Source organism: Aegilops tauschii, chromosome 7 (genome assembly GCF_002575655.3).
Source record: "Aegilops tauschii subsp. strangulata cultivar AL8/78 chromosome 7, Aet v6.0, whole genome shotgun sequence".
NCBI classification, from domain to species: domain Eukaryota; kingdom Viridiplantae; phylum Streptophyta; class Magnoliopsida; order Poales; family Poaceae; genus Aegilops; species Aegilops tauschii.
The window spans coordinates 116,166,174-116,188,649 of record NC_053041.3 but is presented as its reverse complement, the minus strand read 5'-3'; positions in this window follow the sequence as shown (position 1 = coordinate 116,188,649).

Below are 22,476 nucleotides of genomic sequence, written 5' to 3'. Positions count from 1 at the left end.
ATCACAAGATCAAGATGGAGAAAATGCGCTTGAAGATTAGAAAGATTAGAAAATATGCCATTGATAGTGAGGCTTGGTATCATTATGCTGTTGGATCAATTGTTACCTTAGTTGCGATCTTGATCGCATATGTTGTTGCATTTAAATTCTTTAGTTAGAGAGTTATTTGTTTGTTGCATTTAAGTCTTGTATGAACTTTATGTATGAACTTGTATTAATTTGGTCTATTCGGTGTTGTGTAATGAAGATGAGCTGACAATGGATGTACGATGACCGATGCTCTCCTGAGTTCATTAATGGCATGCAAACTTTTCTGCTTGCGGCTGAGGCAAACAAGCGGGCGGATTGTTTTATGCCTTGTCCATGTTTAGTCTGTAAGAATGATCACAATTACTCTACGTCAAGAACCATTCACGTCCACCTGTTTAAGTCCGGTTTCATGCCCCACTATAATGTTTGGACCAAGCACGGAGAAAGAGGGGTTATGATGGAAGACAATGAAGAAGAAGAGGACGACGACAACTATCCTGGCCATGGGTTCCCTGAATACGATGATACAACAATGGGGGAAGAAGCTGAGCTGGCAATGCGGGAAGGAGCTGAAGAAGAGGCATCAGATGAGCCCGCTGATGATCTAGGTCGGGCCATTGCCGATGCAAAGAGAAACTGCGCAAGTGATTTGGAGAAGAAGAAGTTGCAGTGCATGTTAGAGGATCACAAGAAATTGTTGTACCCGAATTGCAAAGCTGACAAGAAAAAGTTGGGCACCACACTGGAATTGCTGCAATGGAAGGCAGAGAATGGTGTATCTGACAAGGGATTTGGAAAGTTGGTGGTAATGATAAAGAATATGCTTCGAAAGGACAACGAATTGCCTGAGAGTACGTACGAAGCAGAGAAGGCTGTCTGCCCTCTAGGGTTAGAGGTGCAGAAGATACATGCATGCCCTAATGACTGCATCCTCTACCGCGGTGAGTACGAGGATTTGAACGCTTGCCCGGTATGCGGTGCATTGCGCTATAAGATCAGGCGCGATGACCCTGGTGATGTCGAGGGCGAGCGCCCCAGGAAGAAGATTCCTGCCAAGGTGATGTGGTATGCTCCTATAATACCACGGTTGAAACGTTTGTTCCAAAACAAAGAGCATGCCAAGGCGATTCGATGGCACAGAGAAGACCGTAAGAAAGACGGAAAGTTGAGAGTACCCGCTGACGGGTCGCAGTGGAGAAAAATTGAGAGAAAGTACGGGAAGGAGTTTGCAGATGACGCAAGGAACGTATGGTTTGGTCTAAGCGCAGATGGCATTAATCCTTTTGGGAGCAGAGCAACAACCATATCACCTGGCCTGTGACTCTATGTTTGTATAACCTCCCTCCTTGGTTGTGCATGAAGTGGAAGTTCATTATGATGCTAGTGCTCATCCAAGGCCCTAAGCAACCCGGCAACGACATTGATGTGTACCTAAGGCCATTAGTTGAAGAACTCTTACAGCTGTGGAATGGAACAGGTGTACGTGCATGGGATAAGCACATGGGGGAAGAATTTGACCTAAAGGCCTTCCTGTCGTGACCATCAATGATTGGCCTGCTCTCAGTAACCTTTCAGGACAAACAAACAAGGGATACCGCGCATGCACGCACTATTTGGATGATACCGACAGTATATATTTGGACAATTGTAGGAAGAATGTGTACCTGGGACATCGTCGATTTCTTCCGAGCAGGCATCCCGTAAGAAAGAAAGGCAAGCATTTCAAAGGTGAGGCGGATCACCGGACGAAGCCTCGCCACCGTACTGGTGCTGATGTACATGATATGGTCAAGGATTTGAAGGTAGTCTTTGGAAAGGGTCCTGGCGGACAACCTGTTCCGAATGACGCTGACGGACGCGCACCCATGTGGAAGAAGAAATCTATATTTTGGGACCTACCCTATTGGAAAGATCTAGAGGTCCGCTCTACAATCGACGTGATGCACGTGACAAAGAATCTTTGCGTGACCCTGCTTGGCTTCTTGGGCGTGTATGGGAAGACAAAAGATACACCTGAGGCACGGGAGGACCAGCAACGTATGCATGGAAAAGACGGCATACATCAGGGTCATGCCAGCTACGCTCTTATCAAAGAAGAGAAGGAAATCTTCTTTGAATGCCTGCTCAGTATTAAGGTACCGTCTGGCTTCTCGTCGAATATAAAGGGAATAATAAACATGGCAGAGAAAAAGTTCCAGAACCTAAAGTCTCATGACTGCCACGTGATTATGACGCAACTGCTTCCGGTTGCATTGAGGGGGCTTCTACCGGATAACGTTCGATTAGCCATTGTGAAGCTATGTGCATTCCTTAATGCAATCTCTCAAAAGGTAATCGATCCAGAAATCATACCAAGGTTAGAGAATGATTTGGTGCAATGTCTTGTCAGTTTCGAGTTGGTGTTGCCACCATCCTTCTTCAACATCATGACGCACGTCCTAGTTCACCTATGCGAAGAGATTAGCGTTTTGGGTCCTGTATTTCTACACAATATGTTCCCCTTTGAGAGGTTCATGGGAGTCTTAAAGAAATATGTTCATAACCGTGCTAGGCCAGAAGGAAGCATCTCCAAGGGCCATGAAAATGAGGAGGTCATTGAGTTTTGTATTGACTTTATTCCTGACCTTAAGCCGATTGGTGTTCCTGAATCGCGGCATAAGGGCAGACTGGATGGAAAAGGCACGCTAGGAGGGAATCAAAAAATATGTATGGACGGACATTCTCTCACTGAAGCACACTACACAGTTATACAGAATTCCGCCTTGGTGGCTCCGTATATGGACGAGCACAAGAATTTTCTACGCTCCAAACACCCGGAGCGGTCTGATGACTGGATTACACGTGAACAAACCAGGAGTTTCGCCGGCTGGTTGCAGACATGTACCATGCATGACGCCTCTATTGAAGATGACCTGTACTCGCTGTCCGAGTTACCATCTTCGAATATAATGACTTTCAAAGGGTACGAGATAAATGGTAATACATTTTACACGATCGCCCAAGATAAGAAGAGCACCAACCAAAATAGTGGTGTCCGCTTTGATGCAACAACCAAGACGGGAAAGGAAACATATTATGGTTACATAGAGGAGATATGGGAACTTGACTATGGACGTGATTTGAAGGTCCCTTTGTTTCGGTGCAAATGGGTCAATATGACACGATATGGGGTAACGGAAGACCCGCAGTATGGAATGACAACAGTGGATCTCAACAATCTTGCGTATGTAGATGAACCATTCGTCCTAGCTAATGATGTGGCACATGTTTTCTATGTGAAGGATATGTCTACCAAGCCGAGAAAAAGAAAAGATAAGGAAGCGAATGCATCATACGATGAGCCAAAGCGCCACATAGTTCTTTCTGGGAAGAGAAACATCGTGGGAATGGATGACAAGACAGACATGTCAGAAGATTATGAAAAGTTTGATGAAATTGCTCCATTCACAGTGAATATTGACCCGAGCATCCAGTTAAATGATGAAGATTTTCCATGGCTACGGCGCAAAGGGACATACGCGAAGAAAAAGTTTCACACCCAAAGATCTGCGATGTGATCGGCTTCACTATCATCAATTTCTTCTGTGTTTCACACCCAGGAGGGACTCTCTGTAATAGTTAGGGTAGTTATGTGTTTTGGCATTTGAAACGCGAAGAAATTTTATGTGCAAACAAATTCTTTCATGCATTTACTAATTTTTTCAGCTAAATGACCCTGAAATTGAAAAGCATTTCAAATGAACTCAGAAAAGCTTGAAAGTTAGCATGGTATCATAATTTCACCCACATAGCATGTGCAAAAAAGTAGAGAGGGTTACCGCAAAAACTGGATGCACTTCGTGTATAAAATGGACAATCTCATTCGAAGTATCAGGGTTTCGGACGAAAACTCATCCGTTACAAAGGGATTTCATTTTTTAAATAACCTAAGCATTACCAAATTGAATATAATGATAAAACACACTAATATTAAACATAAGAAAAAAGAATCACTAAAAATCTATTTTCAAAGTTAAGTTATTCACAAACTAGTGATTCACACAAATTTCAAATAATTCAAAATGTAAACTATTCAAATTTGTAAACTACCGGCACTAACAGAAAGTTTGTAATTTTTTGTACCTAAAGGAAAACTATTCCCAAAGAAACTCTAAATACAGCAAAAAACAACTCAAAAATAAATAAACCAAAAATAAATAAAGGAAAAAAATAAGAAAATAAAAAAGCCCACCTACTGGGCCAGAGCGGCCTGCATACGACTAGAAACCCAACCTGTAGTTGGGCCAGGATGCAGGCCCGCAAGCCCAGCAGGCCCACAGGCAGAGTAGGAGAGGTAGGCCCAGAAGGCTTGCTATTGAGAGGAGCTCAATGCAGTGCCCGCGTCGGGGCTTATAAACTGGTCCTGGCGCTCCTCAACTAGCGAGGTGGGACTAAATTTCTGCGCCCCTCGCCTGGCAGCGCACACCCTTTAGTACCGGGTGGTGGCTCCAACCGGTACTAAAGGGGGGTCTTTAGTACCGGTTGGTGCCACCACCCGGTACTAAAGGGGTGCGCTTCCCGCCGCTTGGGTTGGCCAAATTTGACCTTTAGTACCAGTTGGTGGCTCCAACCGGTACTAAAGGCCCATCCTATATAAGCAGCACTTAGAAATTTCATCAGTTTTCATCTGCTTCTTCTCCTCTGCCTCGTCGCCGCCCCCGTCGCTGCCCCCGTCGCTGCCCCCGTCGCCACCCCTCGTCGACGCCCCCGTCGCCACCCCTCGTCGACGCCCCCGTCGCCGCCCCATCCCCGCCGTCGCCGCCCCGGCCGTCCCCGTCCCCGTCGTCGCCGCCCCGTCCCCGTCCCCATCGTCGCCATCCGCGTCATCGCCGCCCGTCGCCGTCCCCGTCGCCGCCCCCCGTCGCCTCGCCTCGCCGGTGAGCGCCTGCCCCGGCCGCCATGTCCACACACACACACACATTGTTAATTAGTTGTAAAATTGTTAGTAATTTTTATGTTTTTAGTTATAGAAATATTTATAGAAATGTTAGAATTTTTTTTGTTTTTTAGTTATAGAAATATTATTAGAAATGTTAGAATTTTTCTGTTTTTTAGTTATAGACATATTTAGAGAAATGTTAGAAATTTTTCTGTTTTTTAGTTATAGAAATATTAGAAATGTTATAGAAATGTTAGTTATATAGAAATGTTATAAATTTTTCTGTTTTTAAGTTATAGAAATATTTATAGAAATGTTAGCAATTTTTCTGTTTTTTAGTTATAGAAATATTAGAAATGTTATAGAAATATTAGTTATATATATAGAAATGTTAGAAATTTTAGAATTAGTTTTAGTTAGGTGAATTAGATTAATGTCAAATTCTTAGAATTTGCATATAGAATTTTAGTTATCACAATCCAATCATCTAAAAAATGTTACTTTTTGCGGGCATATAGTATTTGTTCTCGACGATGCCCGGCCCGCATCCTCGCCGTCGACCCGTTCGCGACGACGTCCGGCTGACCCATGTCCGGGATTGGGATCCGCCGGGCTGGCACTGGGAGGTGCTACCTGGAGGGGCGCGCCGCTTGGTGAGGAACCCGGCCTCGGGACCCGTCGTCGATCCTGATCTCCTTTGGTGGCGTTCGCGTGGGCCACATTCGGTGCAGAGGGAGCCGGCCCCGCCGGAGGTGGTGCGTCGTCGTGTCAGGGAGGAGGACGAGCACGTCCATCGCTACATGGATGCTATGGACGTCAGGTTCTCCAATACCTGGCAGGTTCTTTGGGCAGATGACCGGAGATATGATCCTGTGATGGTTCCTTGTCTTTGGGTGTTCACCGCCCGCGCCCCAGGAACAGCGAGTGGCCTAGATTCTTCTATAGTATTCGATCTTTATTAGCTACCTAGCCAGTGATGTATTTGAGATTATATATTATTCAAGACGATGTATTCGAGATTATATATTATTCGAGACGATGTATTCGAGATTATATATTATTTGAGACGATGTATTCGAGGTTATATATTATTCGAGACGATGCATATTATGTACTATATGATTCAATTTTTCCTTATTGATTGCATCCATGCATTGTAATTTGAATACTAAATTGTTTTATATTTCTTCTGTATTAGTTAAATAAAAGCTATGGCGGACAATAACGGCAGAGAGGGAGAAGAGGCCCTGTTCGAGATCATACGCAGCCCTAGCAGGCCAGATGATCTGAATGAAGCAAATGACGGCTCCCAATATCTGAACAATACCGGGGAGGGTGATGATAAGATATTCGATCTCGACGACCGAGCTGATGAAGTCATGAACTATGATTATGATTATGATGACGCAGACAATGATTACGATGACGAATACAATGTTGATCTTGAAATAACAAAGACTACCGGCGAGGTATATTTATATAAGCAGGCATCTAGTGATCATCACATGTTTTTTTGAAGATATATTAACGAATCGATCTTTCTTCTTTCAACCCTCCGGATCGAGCAAATCTGCTTCTACAGACAGCAGGACAAAGCGCGGCCCGAGCAAAAAGTTGAAGGAGGGTGTAAAGTACAACATCGATTCCATCAAAGCTAGTGGCGAACCCCTCACGCCTAAGAACATTGCGAGCAAGTTCGTTCGTCAGTGCGGAGTTCTTGTGAAGGACCAACTCCCGATCTCCATTCAAGAATGGAAAGAGCCAAAAACTAAACGCCCAGATGTTACTTGGGTCGACGACAGAGCAAAACAAAAGCTTTGGGTATCTCTGATGGAACATTTCACCCTACCAGATTATTTCACTGATGCAGATGTGCAGAAAGTCAAGGACGCTACTCTTAAGAAGATGGCAATTGCATTCAACACCCACAAGAAACTGTATGGGCCAACTACCTCGCTGCAGAAAGGAAGACTCCAGAATTCAAAGGAACACTGGAGAAGCAAAGAGAACACTGGCCCGCTTTCGTGAAATTCAAGAAATCAGAATTATCTAAGGAACGGTCGAGAAAAACAAGGCTAATGCCGCAAAAAAGACGCAGTTCCATAGGCTGGGTCCAGGTGGCTACGCGGTGGCAATGCCTAAGTGGGATAAGTCTGAGCAAGAGATGGAGGATGCAGGGGTCACTCCGGTTACTAGGAGCTGGCCCCCCAGGTGCAGAACTTGGTTCTATGCGCATGGGGGGGCGTTGGACCCGAAGACATGCCTAGTTTCGAAGAAGGCAAGTCTAACGGAGCAGAACAAAAGTTACTTGACGCAATAGAAGATGCTCGAAAGGGGGTGTTCACGCCCAACAGAGAGAACGACGAGCTTACGCGCGCCCTGGGAAATCCTGAAAACCCGGGAAGAACACGAGGCAAGGGCGTTATTCCCTAGTATGAGGGCTTTTCGGAATGGAACGACGACTACAGGACCCGTGCAAGAAAGAAGATGGAGGAGGAGAAGAAGAGGAAGCTGGAGGAGGAGCAGAGGAAGCAGGACGCTGAACGTCTTCAAGGCCTAGAAGCAAGGCACGCGGACTTGGCACTCAAATTCCAGCAGCAGCAGCAGCAGATCGACTCACTTAGCCAGGAAAGGGGGTCTCAGCAGCGGCAGCATCAAGCGGATGATCATCCAGCATTGGATAGCACCGTCCCATCCATGCCGAGAAGCAGCGTTGGTTCCGCCCCGGGCGACGCACTGCTGGATACATACCCTGTGGATGACATCATAGAGAACACTAACTGTGAGCTACACTACAAAATGAAGAACATATCCATGAAGGTGGCGAACGCCGTTGCTTTTACAATTACCCCCGAAGCAACCTTCCATTGCGCCCCGATTCCAGAGGGCTATGCTCGTGTCTTGGTTGAAGAGGTGGTGGGCCCATATTCGGGGCTAGAGCTTGACATTCCTGGAGGTGACGACGAGCAAACACTGGGAGAGGCCATACATCGTTTCATCCTATGGAAAAAGGATTGCATCATCTTTCGAAGTCCACCGACACCGCGTCTGCCGACTCCTCCTCGAAGTCTGCCACCCTATCAGCAGACTCCCGCTCCTCCAAGTCCGCCACCGTGTCAGGCCACATCTCCTGCTTCAAGTCCGGCACAACGTCAGGCCACACCTCCTGCTTCAAGTCCGACACCGTGTCAGGCCACACCTCCTGCTTCAAGTCCGGCACAGCGTCAGGCCACTCCTCCTGCTCCAACTAAGCCACGTCAGCCGTCTCCGCCGCCTAAGCAATCGCAGAAGAGACACGCCGCAGCTATGGTGCGTAGCGGTACGAGTCGAGGTAGTACAGAACGTACAGGCGGAGACAAGCGATATAAATATGGTCCAAGCAGCCTCGCTCCTCTTCCTCAGAGGCCTTACGACATGACCGAGGAGCAAAACGATGCAATAGTGCGGGCCGAAGTGGACGCTCATTTTCGACCGAAACTGGCAACGCCGCCGAGGGAGAAAGTGCCTGAGGAAAAGATTGACCACTTCATTCGTATGGCTAGACCACCAGCTCCCAAGCCTGTTGACTCAGACTATGAGCGCCAAATCAAGAAGGCACATCGAGCACAACTACAGAAAGAAGCGAGCTCGAGCTCAAGCCAACAAGCAGCTGTCAAAAAATGCGGGAAAACCGTTCCCCAGCTTGGAGAATAGGCGGCGCAATCGACCCCCCGCTTGTTGTGCCAACAACACATGAGAGTACGCGCGCCCAATATTATTGTGGGCAAACCGTTTATGTTCCCGAGCTGGGCGATGTGGTAATAACCGAGGAGCATATAATGCAGGCAGAAATGCTCAAGATCACTGTTGGACAACTCCTCGAGATCGAGCCCATGCCTCCGCTTAGAGAGTAGGAAATAAAACGGAAATATGTCCGGGGCCAACCTTTGGTCGAGCCCGAGGAGGTCAAGAACCTCCCAACGAGAATGTATGAATTGCATGATTGGTACATGAAAATTACGAAGATTTCCAATCGAGAGTCCCTCATGGTGCAAGTCGAGGAAGATCATTACTTCAATAAGAAAGCTCTGGCCATTGAGTATTCAGAACTATTTCAGTTATTCAATCAAGATGCACTCGACAAATCTATCGTCAGTTGCTATTGTCTGTAAGTGATTTCTTTCTGTAATTTAAGTCTCAAGCTAGCTCTAGTGCTCATTGATTGATCATTAATTACCTGTAATTATATATCCCCACTATATATTCTTTTCTGTGGTATTATGCAGGATGAAGATGTATGAAATGAAAAAAGCTGGACGCTATGGCATTGGGTTCATTGATCCAAATACCGTTAATGAATACACATGGAAATTGGAATGATGTAGACAAGATGTAGTGCTAGAGTTCTTGAAGCGCCTCAATAGCAATGAAGATATACTACTTCCTTACAACTTCGAGTGAGTCACACTGTCTTATACTACAAATTCTGTTTTTGCGTACTGGCTAGATGTTAATAAGTGTATAGGGTTTAGGGTTATAGCTGATTAGTGTTATGCACATGCCCGCTTAATTTATACATGCAAACGTATGCGCATGCAGCTTCCACTGGATCTTGTTAGACATTAAAGTTGACAAAGGAAAAGTTGAAGTACTGGACTCACTACTTAAAAAAATAGTGACTACAGCATCGTGAAGGGGATAGTCGACAGGTTATTTCAATCATTATTAACTATATCTCGGCCTATTTAGTTTGTCATTTCCTGATATGAACTATTTTTAATAACCCCTTTATTAATTTTCTTTGCCGGCGGGCAGGGCTTGGGCAAAGTACATCAAGGTGACTTCAGGAAAATGGCGACAAAAGCTATGTTGGTATCGACCCAAGGTAAGTAATTAAGTAGTACTAGCTAGGTAGCTATCATCTTTTTAATTCTTGTTTCAATACCATTAATTAATTAACATGCATGATTAATTATTATCTGATTAAATTCTATTGTCGTAAAGGCCCTGAAGCAGGCGCTGGGGACTGAAGTGTGTTCATACTACGTTTGCGAGAACATTCGCATGATGGCGTCCGAAAGGAGCAGATCTGATAGACAGGACTGGGTACGTTTGCCAGAACACTATTCACAAATCTTACATGATTGTCGATATCTAGTCACACAACTAATACGCATGCATATTGATCTCCTTCTTAACAGTTCAAAGAGGTGCGGGACAAGCTCCTATCAGAGGAGCGCATACGAGCACTTCAAGAGGAAATAGCGGAATTTTTGCTCGACCAGGTCATAGATTCCAAAAGAGAATACTATTACCCGCTACCGCCCCATGAACCACTTGTCATCGTGCTCCGAAGGCACCAAGGCAACATGTAGGAGAAATTGTATATATATATATATATATACATGTGTATGTGTGAATAATTAATGGTGGTTGTGAGACATTCGATTATATATATATGATCGGTTCTACGAGAAAATCTATATATATATATATATATATATATATATATATATATATGGATAACGTGTACAATATGTAGTATCGTAAAATACCAGCAAACAAAAAAGAATTAAATGGAAAACACAAAATTAATGGAAAAATAAAAATAAAAACCAAAACCCCTCCAAACATTTAGTACCGGTTGGTGCTACCAACCTGTACTAATGATCTACCAGCACCTGGGCCTGGCTCGTGCCACGTGGTGGCACTTTAGCGCCGGTTCGTGCCGAACCGGTAGTAAAGGGGGGGGGCGTTTAGTCTCCACTCCATAGTACCGGTTGCAGAACCGACACTAAAGGCCCTTACGAACCGATGATAAAGGCCTGTTCTGCATTAGTATTCTTCCGTAAACACGTTCAAGAAGGAATAAACATCGTCGTGTCTTGCCATTACATTCGGTCGGAACGGCCTGGACAAGGATTTTCATCCTTGTTGCCGAGACCAGCCAATGAAGATCAACACAATAGCAAGTAGACAATGCCTTCAACAAGTTAATGATAAAATTTCATCGTTGTTTACCCTAGCTAATAAAGGAGAGGACAAGAGTTTTCACCCGGACATGAAGTTGTGTCCCAATCAGTATGTTGAGTACGACTCATTCGATAGTCACATCCGCCGGTACTCCAAGGCCAAAAAAGCTTGGTAGATTTGTGAGACAATTTCCCACCGAAAACCACCTGAGGCGGACATCATGGGGCCATCATGCCTCGTTGCAGAATTAGCCACTGTCACTCCACACCGGTGCAAGTCACAGTCATCATCGTGGCAACAAAAACGTTGATGCGCTCGCAAATGCAACGCCGCGCTGAGTGATCTCCGAGTTGTAGTAATTGAGGGCTGCCGCACCCGCCGCGATGACCGACGGTTGCCGCTGCCATCACCAAATTGAATAATCACATAATCTGACCATCATCGCACGTGCTGCTGGGACGAGTAGAGGCTGTCGTTGCTGTCGCCTACAGTGTTCGACACCTCTCCGCTCATCTCTTTCATCCCAAGCACCCCCTCCAAGATGCCTAGGGCGTCTTTGGTTGCCTGCAAGAGGCCCGGCCTGGTTCGCGTGGGACGCAAACGGGCCGATTGGTTGCCTGCTTTCACTGTTCAGCCCGCATGGCATGAACCTTAAAGCACTCCTGGGCCTGGCTCCCTGAGATCGCTCCAATCGGTAGTTTCTTCAGGGCCATACCCGAGCGGTGCACGTGGGCGGCGGCTGCACGCGCGCGGCCACGCTCGAGAAGCCGCGTTGCTTCCCGAAGCGCCGGCAGTTATTAACCTCACCGCCCCTCATCGCTCCCTCTCCCCACTCTCCCCACTCTCCCAACTCTCACCGGCGGCGGCGGATCGGAGGAGAGCAAGAAGACCACCGGACTCCATCACCGGTGAGCGGATCATTACTTGGCCCGCGACAATGGCGGTAAGCACTTCTCTCTGTTCGGCATGCACTACTTTTTCCCGTTCGATCCGGCGATAGATTCGATCCACGACGGAGAGGGGAATGGGGAATAGAGGTAGATAAGCATGTAGAGGTAGCTCATACTAGTTCATACGAGTTCATACTACTTCATACTAGTTCATGCAAGATCAGAATAGAGGTAGATGCGGATGCAGTAGAAGGGGGATTGGCGGTACACAACAGACACCGCTAACCGCAGGGGCCGTCATGGGCGTGCGGAGCGGCGGGTCGAGTCGACGACGGACTGGCTCCGGCGCCCTCGCTGGCATCTGCACCGGTTCTTCCTCCTCCTTAGGCTCCCCACTGATGACCGCCGGCGGCACGATTGCCGTCTCCCAGTACACTGCGGCACGGCGGTCATTAGGAGCCCAGTAGTTCTTGTACTTGGACCATTTCTTCCTCTGCTTAGCGTCGTCGGAGACGGCCTGACTCATGGCCCAGCGAATGATGTCGACTGCCACCGCGCCCTTCGATGGGTCAGGAATCAGCGTCTTCAGCTCTTGTGCAATGGCCCTCATGTGCACTGCATCTGATTCCTTCTGCATGTCAGGCATGGAGCTGAAGTTTGAGCACACCTCCATGGTGTTCTCGAACTTGGTGCGGTCACCAGCTCACCACCGGAGGAAGAAGGCCCTCCAGCCAATACCCCAAGGGAAGGGGTTGGCGTTGGAGCTGGAGCTAGAGCTCATGGCGATGGAGAGGAGGAAGGTTGACAGTGAGAGAAGAGAGGGGGTGGGTAAGTAGTGGTGGGCAGGGTGAGTAAATATAGGGGCGATGGAGAGGAGGAGGAGAGTGACACTCATGCCGTTTTAACTACATGCTCTTCAATAAGCCATGAACTATTTGCTATGCCTGACTCCATGAATTGTGTGCAGATCGAGGAGAGCAATGAGATGGGCACGGAGGTGCTCCCGGCCGTTGACAACAAGGGCAAGCACCCCCTTCATCCAATGCCCGACGAGGTTGTGCTGCAACCCACCGCCAAGGAAGAACCGAAGACGCCTGAGGCTGGCGATGACGAGCGCATGGAGGAACCCCCCCCCAAAGCAACAAGCGCCCCAACTACGGCCACTACCATGAGGAGGATGGCCCAACACGCTTCTGCAAGGTCATCCTTGCACCAAAGCTTGAGTGCATCCCCATCCTCCTAGACTTCACCAAGCACTTCGTCGCGGTGCCGACGGAGTTAAAGCTCGGGAACAACACTGGTTGCTCCTGGAAGGTGACGGTGAAGCTGATGAATGGCAGGGTGACCCTGGATCAGGGTTGGGCCACCTACGCAGCCATTCATCAGATCAAGATCAGCTACATGGTGACGTTCAAGCTCCTCACTCCCGACACCCTCAAGGTCATCATCTTCGATGATGATGGCATTGAGATCGTCAACAAGTGCGGGAAGCACGACGAAGCCTTCGCCGCCAAGGACTAGGGCCGGGGCACCTCCTTCCTAAGTACTATCGAGTCTGCTTTGAACTGTTTATGGTTTATGCGTTGAACTGTTATGAGGTGTGGTACTGCTTATCGAAAATATGTTGTTAAGTAGTTGATCCTCTGTTTATACTCTGCTCTGCTTATGATGTGTGCTACATGGTTGTGCCGAAGTGTGCTGGTAATCTCACCAACTAGCCAAAGAGGTTACCACACACTAGGCGTTGCATACAACCGAACACCATGCCTTGGGTTTGTCCACTAACATGCAGGCAACCAAACACCAGGCATTGTGGTTCAGCCCATGCAGGCAAGAGGGCATGCAGGCAACCAAACAACTTGCAGATGGTGCATTTGAGGCTGCATTTGCATAGCCAGGCTAAGTTGAGAAGGCTATGCAATGCAGCTAATGTTCACTACTGCAACCAAACACGCCCTTAATGTTCTCATGCGACCAATACTCGGGTTCCAGTACTATCGTGAGTAGGGCCCACCAGTAAGTTAGCACTGCAACATATTGTGTCCGACCTGCCGTTACCCTCATGCCTTGGGCTAACGTCAACGGCGAGCACCTTGGCTCCGTCACCCTCATGCCCGGGGCCACATCCCTCTGCGGCATGTAGGACGCATGCACAACCACGGTGTAGTCACCCCACACCACGCTGAGCCCTTGCCTCCATGCTACCTCTTGAGCATGCATTCGTTTTCCCTTGAAGAGGAAAGGGTGATGCAGCAAAGTAGCGTAAGTATTTCCCCCAGTTTTTGAGAACCAAGGTATCAATCCAGTAGGAGGTTACACGCAAGTCGCCTTGTACCTGCACAAATAAATAAGAACCTTGCAACCAACGCGATAAAGGGGTTGTCAATCCCTTCACGACCACTTGCAAAAGTGAGATCTGATAGAGATAATAAGATAAATATTTTTGGTATTTTTATGATATAGATTGGAAAGTAAAGATTACAAAATAAAATAGATCGGAAACTTATATGATGGAAAAATAGACCCGGGGGCCATAGGTTTCACCAGTGGCTTCTCTCAAGATAGCATAATCTACGGTGGGTGAACAAATTACTGTCGAGCAATTGATAGAAAAGCGCCTAGTTATGAGAATATCTAGGCATGATCTTGTATATAGGCATCACGTCCGCGACAAGTAGACCGAAACGATTCTGCATCTACTACTATTACTCCACACATCGACCGCTATCCAGCATGCATCTAGAGTATTAAGTTCATAAGAACAGAGTAATGCATTATGCAAGATGACATGATGTAGAGGGATAAACTCAAGAAATATGATATAAACCCCATCTTTTTATCCTCGATGGCAACAATACAATACGTGCCTTGCTGCCCCTGCTGTCACTGGGAAAGGACACCGCAAGATTGAACCCAAAGCTATGCACTTCTCCCATTGCAAGAAAGATCAATCTAGTAGGCCAAACCAAACTGATAATTCGAAGAGACTTGCAAAGATATCAAATCATACATATAAGAATTCAGAGAAGAACCAAATATTGTTCAAAGATAATCTTGATCATAAACCCACAATTCATCGGATCTCGACAAACACACCGCAAAAAGAATTACATTGAATAGATCTCCAAGAGAATCGAGGAGAACTTTGTATTGAGATCCAAAGAGAGAGAAGAAGCCATCTAGCTAATAACTATGGACCCGAAGGTCTGTGGTAAACTACTCACACTTCATCGGAGAGGCTATGGTATTGATGTAGAAGCCCTCCGTAATCGATTCCCCCTCCGGCGGAGCACCGGAAAAGGCCCCAAGATGGGATCTCACGGGTACAGAAGGTTGCGGCGGTGGTAATAGGGTTTCGTGGTGCTCTCGAATGTTTTGGGGGTATATGAGTATATATAGGCGAAGAAAGTAGGTCGGTGGAGCCACGGGGGGCCCATGAGGGTGGGGCGCGCGCCTACCCCCTGGGCGCGCCTCCCTTCCTCGTGGCCGCCTCATTGCTTCCTTGACGTCCACTACATGTCTCCTGGATCACGTTTGTTTCTAAAATAACTCTCCCGAAGGTTTCATTCTGTTTGGATTCCATTTGATATTCCTTTTCTGCGAAACACTGAAATAGGTAAAAAACAACAATTTGCACTAGGCCTCCGGTTAGTAGGTTAGTCCCAAAAATAATATAAAAGTGCATAATAAAACCCATTAAACATCCAAAACAGATAATATAATAGCATGGAACAATCAAAAATTATAGATACGTTGGAGACGTATCAAGCATCCCCAAGCTTAATTCCTGCTCGTCCTCGAGTAGGTAAATGATAAAAACAGAATTTTTGATGTGGAATGCTACCTAGCATAATTCTCAATGTAATTTTCTTTATTGTGGCATGAATGTTTAGATCCAAAAGAATCAAGATAAAATTTTAATATTGACATAAAAATAATAATACTTCAAGCATACAAACAAATCAATCATGTCTTCTCAAAATAACATGGCCAAAGAAAGTTATCCGTACAAAATCATATAGTCTGGCTATGCTCTATCTTCATCACACAAAATATTTAAATCATGCAAAACCCCGATGACAAGCCAAGCAATTGTTTCATACTTTTGATGTTCTCAAACTTTTTCAATCTTCACGCAATATATGAGCGTGAGCCATGGACATAGCACTATATGTGGAATAGAATGGTGGTTGTGGAGAAGAAAAAAAAGGAGAAGATAGTCTCACATCAACTAGGCGTATCAACGGGCTATGGGGAGATGCCCATCAATAGATATCAATGTGAGTGAGTAGGGATTGCAATGCAATGGATGCACTAGAGCTATAAGTGTATGAAAGCTCAACAAAAGAAACTAAGTGGGTGTGCATCCAACTTGCTTGCTCACGAAGACCTAGGGCAATTTGAGGAATTCCATCATTGGAATATACAAGCCATGTTCTATAATGTAAAATTCCCACTAGTATATGAAACTGACAACATAGGAGACTCTCTATTATGAAGATCAAGGTGCTACTTTGAAGCACAAGTGTGGTAAAAGGATAGTAACATTGTCCCTTCTCTCTTTTTCTCTCATTTTTTTATTTGGGCCTTTTTCTCTTTTTTATGGCCTCTTTTTTTCTTCTTTTTTTTTTAATTTTTCGTTCGGAGTCTCATCCCGACTTGTGGGGGAATCATAGTCTCCATCATCCTTTCCTCACTTGGGACAATGCTCTAATAATGATGATCATCACACTTTTATTTACTTACAACTCAAAAATTACAACTCAATACTTAGAACAAAATATGACTCTATGTGAATGCCTCCGGCGGTGTATCGGGATGTGAAATGAATCAAGAGTGACATGTATGAAAGAATTATAAGGGTGGCTTTGCCACAAATACGATGTCAACTAGATGATCATGCAAAGCAATACGACAATGATGGAGCGTGTCATAATAAACGGAACGGTGGTAAGTTGCACGGCAATATATCTCGGAATGGCTATGGAAATGCCATAATAGGTAGGTATGGTGGCTGTTTTGAGGAAGGTATATGGTGGGTGTATGATACCGGCGAAAGGTGCGCGGTATTAGAGAGGCTAGCAATGGTGGAAGAGTGAGAGTGCGTATAATCCATGGACTCAACATTAGTCATAAAGAACTCACATACTTATTGCAAAAATCTATTAGTTATCAAAACGAAGTACTACGCGCATGCTCCTAGGGGGATAGATTGGTAGGAAAAGACCATCGCTAGTCCCCGACCGCCACTCATAAGGAAGACAATCAATAAATAAATCATGCTCCGACTTCATCACATAACGGTTCACCATACGTGCATGCTACGGGAATCACAAACTTTAGAACAAGTATTTCTCAAATTCACAACTACTCAACTAGCATGACTCTAATATCACCATCTTCATATCTCAAAACAATTATCAAGTATCAAACTTGTCATAGTATTCGGTGCACTTTATATGATAGTTTTTATTATACCCATCTTGGATGCTCATCATATTAGGACTAATTTTATAGCCAAAGAAAATTACCATGCTGTTTTATAGGACTCTCAAAATAATATAAGTGAATCATGAGAGATCAATAATTTCTATAAAATAAAACCACCACCGTGCTCTAAAAGATATAAGCGAAGCACTAGAGCAAAATTTATCTAGCTCAAAAGATATAAGTGAAGCACAAAGAGTATTCTAACAAATTCCGATTCATGTGTGTCTCTCCCAAAAGGTGTGTACAGCAAGGATGACTGTGGTAAACTAAAAATCAAAGACTCAAATCATACAAGACGCTCCAAGCAAAACACATATCATGTGGTGAATAAAAATATAGCATCAAGTAAAGTTACCGATAGACGAAGACGAAAGAGGGGATGCCTTCCGGGGCATCCCCAAGCTTAGGCTTTTGGTGTCCTTGAATTTTACCTTGGGGTGCCTTGGGCATCCCCAAGCTTAGGCTCTTGCCACTCCTTATTCCATAATCCATCAAATCTTTACAAAAAACTTGAAAACTTCACAACACAAAACTCAACAGAAAATCTCATGAGCTCTGTTAGCGAAATAAAACAAACCACCACTTTAAGGTACTGTAATGAACTCATTATTTATTTATATTGGTGTTAAACCTACTTTATTCCAACTTCTCTATGGTTCATACCCCCCGATACTAGCCATAGATTCATCAAAATAAGCAAACAACACACGAAAAACAGAATCTGTCAAAAACAGAACAGTTTGTAGTAATCTGTATCAAATGCAAACTTTCTGTAACTCAAACATTCTGCCAAAATAGGAAGATCTAAATAATTTGTTTATTGATCTACTACAATTGGAATCAGTATTTTATCACGTTCTGGTGATTTTTAACAATTGTTTTCGTGAGCAGAAAGTTTCTGTCTTTTGTAGCAAGATCAAATAATTATCATCCAAGAAGATCCTATAGGTTTTACTTGGCACAAACACTAATTAAAACATAAAAACCACATCTAACCAGAGGCTAGATGAATTATTTATTACTAAACAGAAACGAAAAGCAAGAAACAAAAATAAAATTGGGTTGCCTCCCAACAAGCGCTACAGTTTAACGCCCTTAGCTAGGCATTGAGATTTCGATGATGCTCACATGAAAGACAAGAATTGAAGCACAAAGAGAGCATCATGAAACACGTGACAAACACATATAAGTATAAAATACTTCCTATGCATAGGCATCTTATAGGCAAACAAATTATCATAGCCAGCAAAAACTAACATATGCAAGGAAGTGGAAAGAAACAATAGCAATCTCAACATAACGAGAGGTAATTTTGTAACATGAAAATTTCTACAACCATATTTTCCTCTCTCATAATAATTACATGTGGGATCATAAGCAAATTCAAAAAATAGCTATCACATAAAATATTTTCAACACGATCCACATGCATGCAAAGTTGACACTCTTCCAAAATAGTGGGATTAACATTAACTAAAGTCATGACCTCTCCAAACCCACTTTTATCAAAAAATTCATAAGATTGAACATTCTTCAAATATGTGGGATCTAAAGTTGACACTCTTCCAAACCCACTTTCAATAATATTGCAAACATTATTATCAATCTCATATTCATCATGGGGCTTAAATAAATTTTCAAGATCATAAGAAGAATCACCCCAATCATGATCATTGCAACAAGTAGTAGACATAGCAAAACTAGCATCCCCAAGCTTAGGGTTTTGCATATTATTAGCACAATTGACATCAAGAGAATTTATAGTAAAATCATTGCAATCATGCTTTTTATTCAAGGAGCTATCGTGAATCTTTTCATAAATTTCTTCATCACAATTTTCAGATTCACGAATTTCAAGCAAAACCTCATTAAGATAGTCTAGTGTACTCAAATCACTAGAAATTGGTCCATCATAATTGGATCTCTTAAAAAGATTAGCAAGGGGATGAGGATCCATAAACTTTTAGCAAGCGAAGATGCAAGCAAAAAGAAGGCACATGGTAACACAAGATCGAACGGAAGGAGGGCGAATAAAACAGCAAAGGTGAAGTGGGGGAGAGGAAAACGAGAGGCAAATGGCAAATAATGTAATGCGAGGGATACGAGTTTGTGATGGGTACTTGGTATGTCTTGACTTGTGCGTAGATCTCCCCGGCAACGGCGTCAGAAATGGCTAGTTGCTGGGAGATCAAATCTTGACTTGACTTGGCTTAAGCCTCCCCAGCAACGGCACCAGAAATCCTTCTTGCTACCTCTTGAGCATGCGTTGGTTTTCCCTTGAAGAGGAAAGGGTGATGCAGCAAAGTAGTGTAAGTATTTCCCTCAGTTTTTGAGAACAAAGGTATCAATCCAGTAGGGGCTTACACGCAAGTCGCCTTGTACCTGCACAAAAAAATAAGAACCTTGCAACCAATGCGATAAAGGGGTTGTCAATCCTTGCACGACCACTTGCAAAGTGAGATCTGATAGAGATAATAAGATAAATATTTTTGGTATTTTTATGATATAGATTGGAAAGTAAAGATTGCAAAATAAAATAGATCGGAAACTTATATGATGGAAAAATAGACCCGGGGGCCATAGGTTTCACTAGTGGCTTCTCTCAAGATAGCATAATCTACGGTGGGTGAACAAATTATTGTCGAGCAATTGATAGAAAAGCGCATAGTTATGAGAATATCTAGGAATGATCATGTATATAGGCATCACGTCCGCGACAAGTAGACCGAAACAATTCTGCATCTACTACTATTACTCCACACATCGACCGCTATCCAGCATGCATCTAGAGTATTAAGTTCATAAGAACGGAGTAATGCATTAGGCAGGATGACATGATGTAGAGGGATAAACTCAAGCAATATGATATAAACCCCATCTTTTTATCCTCGATGGCAACAATACAATACGTGCCTTGCTGCCCCTGCTGTCACTGGGAAAGGACACCGCAAGATTGAACCCAAAGCTAAGCACTTATCCCATTGCAAGAAAGATCAATCTAGTAGGCCAAACAAAACTGATAATTCGAAGAGACTTGCAAAGATATCAAATCATACATATAAGAATTCAGAGAAGAACCAAATATTGTTCAAAGATAATCTTGATCATAAACCCACAATTCATCGGATCTCGACAAACACACCGCAAAAAGAATTACATCGAATAGATCTCCAAGAGAATCGAGGAGAACTTTTTATTGAGATCCAAAGAGAGAGAAGAAGCCATCCGTGATCGATTCCCCCTCCGGCGGAACGCCGAAAAAGGCCCCAAGATGGGATCCCATGGGTACAGAAGGTTGCGGTGGTGGAAATAGGGTTTCGTGGTGCTCTCGGATGTTTTCGGGGTATATGAGTATATATAGGCGAAGGAAGTAGGTCGGTGGAGCCACGAGGGGCCCACGAGGGTGGGGGCACGCCTACCCCCTGGGCATGCCTCCCTGCCTCGTGGCCGCCTCGTTGCTTCCTTGACGTCCACTCCAAGTCTCCTGGATCACGTTTGTTCCAAAAATAACTCTCCCGAAGGTTTCATTGTGTTTGGATTCCGTTTGATATTCCTTTTATGCGAAACACTGAAATAGGCAAAAAAACAGCAATTTGCACTGGGCCTCCGGTTAGTAGGCTAGTCCCAAAAATAATATAAAAGTGCATAATAAAGCCCATTAAACATCCAAAACTTATAATATAATAGCATGGAACAATCAAAAATTATAGATACGTTGGAGACGTATCACTCTACAGGACAGTCACCTGCCAGAGCTAGAAGGGTCGAGCGACGCGGCAATGCCTAGATCAAGGTCCGCCACATCTCCTGTTGGTATTCAGAGGGGCACACTGAGAGGAGCACCACGAGGATGAGCATCCAATGGAATGAGAGGACGCCATCTCCTTGGCACCGCGTACGTCTATAATGGCCACCGACAAATTCAAGGAAATATGCCCTAGAGGCAATAATAAACTTGTTATTTATATTTCCTTATATCATGATAAATTTTTATTATTCATGCTAGAATTGTATTAACCGGAAACTTGATACATGTGTGAGTACATAGACAAAACAGAGTGTCCCTAGTATGCCTCTACTTGACTAGCTCGTTAATAAAAGATGGTTAAGTTTCCTAGCCATAGACATGTGTTGTCATTTGATGAACGGGATCACATAATTGGAGAATGATGTGATGGACAGGACCCATCCGTTAGCTTAGCATAATGATCGTTTAATTTTATTGCTATTGCTTTCTTCATGACTTATACATGTTCCTCTGACTATGAGATTATGCAACTCCCGAATACCGGAGGAACGCCTTGTGTGCTATCAAACGTCACAACGTAACTGGGTGATTATAAAGATGCTCTACAGGTGTCTCCGATGGTGTTTTTTGAGTTGGCATAGATCGAGATTAGGATTTGTCACTCCGAGTATCGGAGAGGTATCTCTGGGCCCTCTCGGTAATGCACATGACTATAAGCCTTGCAAGCAATGTGACTAATGAGTTAGTTACGGGATGATGCATTATAGAACGAGTAAAGAGACTTTGCCGTAACGAGATTGAACTAGGTATGAGGATACCGACGATCGAATCTCGGGCAAGTACCATACCGATGACAAAGGGAACAACGTATGTTGTTATGCGGTTTGACCGATAAAGATCTTCGTAGAATATGTAGGAGCCAATATGAGCATCTAGGTTCCGATATTGGTTATTGACCGGAGATGTGTCTCAGTCATGTCTGCATAGTTCTCGAACCCGTAGGGTCCGCACGCTTAATGTTCAATGACGATTTGTATTATGAGTTATGTGATTTGATGACCGAAGTTTGTTTGGAGTCCCGTATGAGATCACGGACATGACATGGAGTCTCGAAATGGTCAAGAGGTAAAGATTCATATATAGGACGATGGTATTTGGACACCGGAAGTGTTCTAGGTGATACCGGGTGACCGGAAGTGGTTCCGGGCAACCCCGGCAAAGATATGGGCTTAATGTGCCAAGTAAGGGAACACACCAGTCCACAAGGGGCTGGTGCGCCCCCTATAGGGACAACCACGTGGGGAGAAAGGGAAAGGAGAGGAGGAAAATGAAAGTATGAAGTAGGACTCCTACTTCCTTCCCCTCCCCCTCCTTCCTTTCCCCCTTGTCCAAATATGGTAAGGGGGGCCAAATTGGACAAGGGGCCCAAGTAGGATTCCTCCTATTTG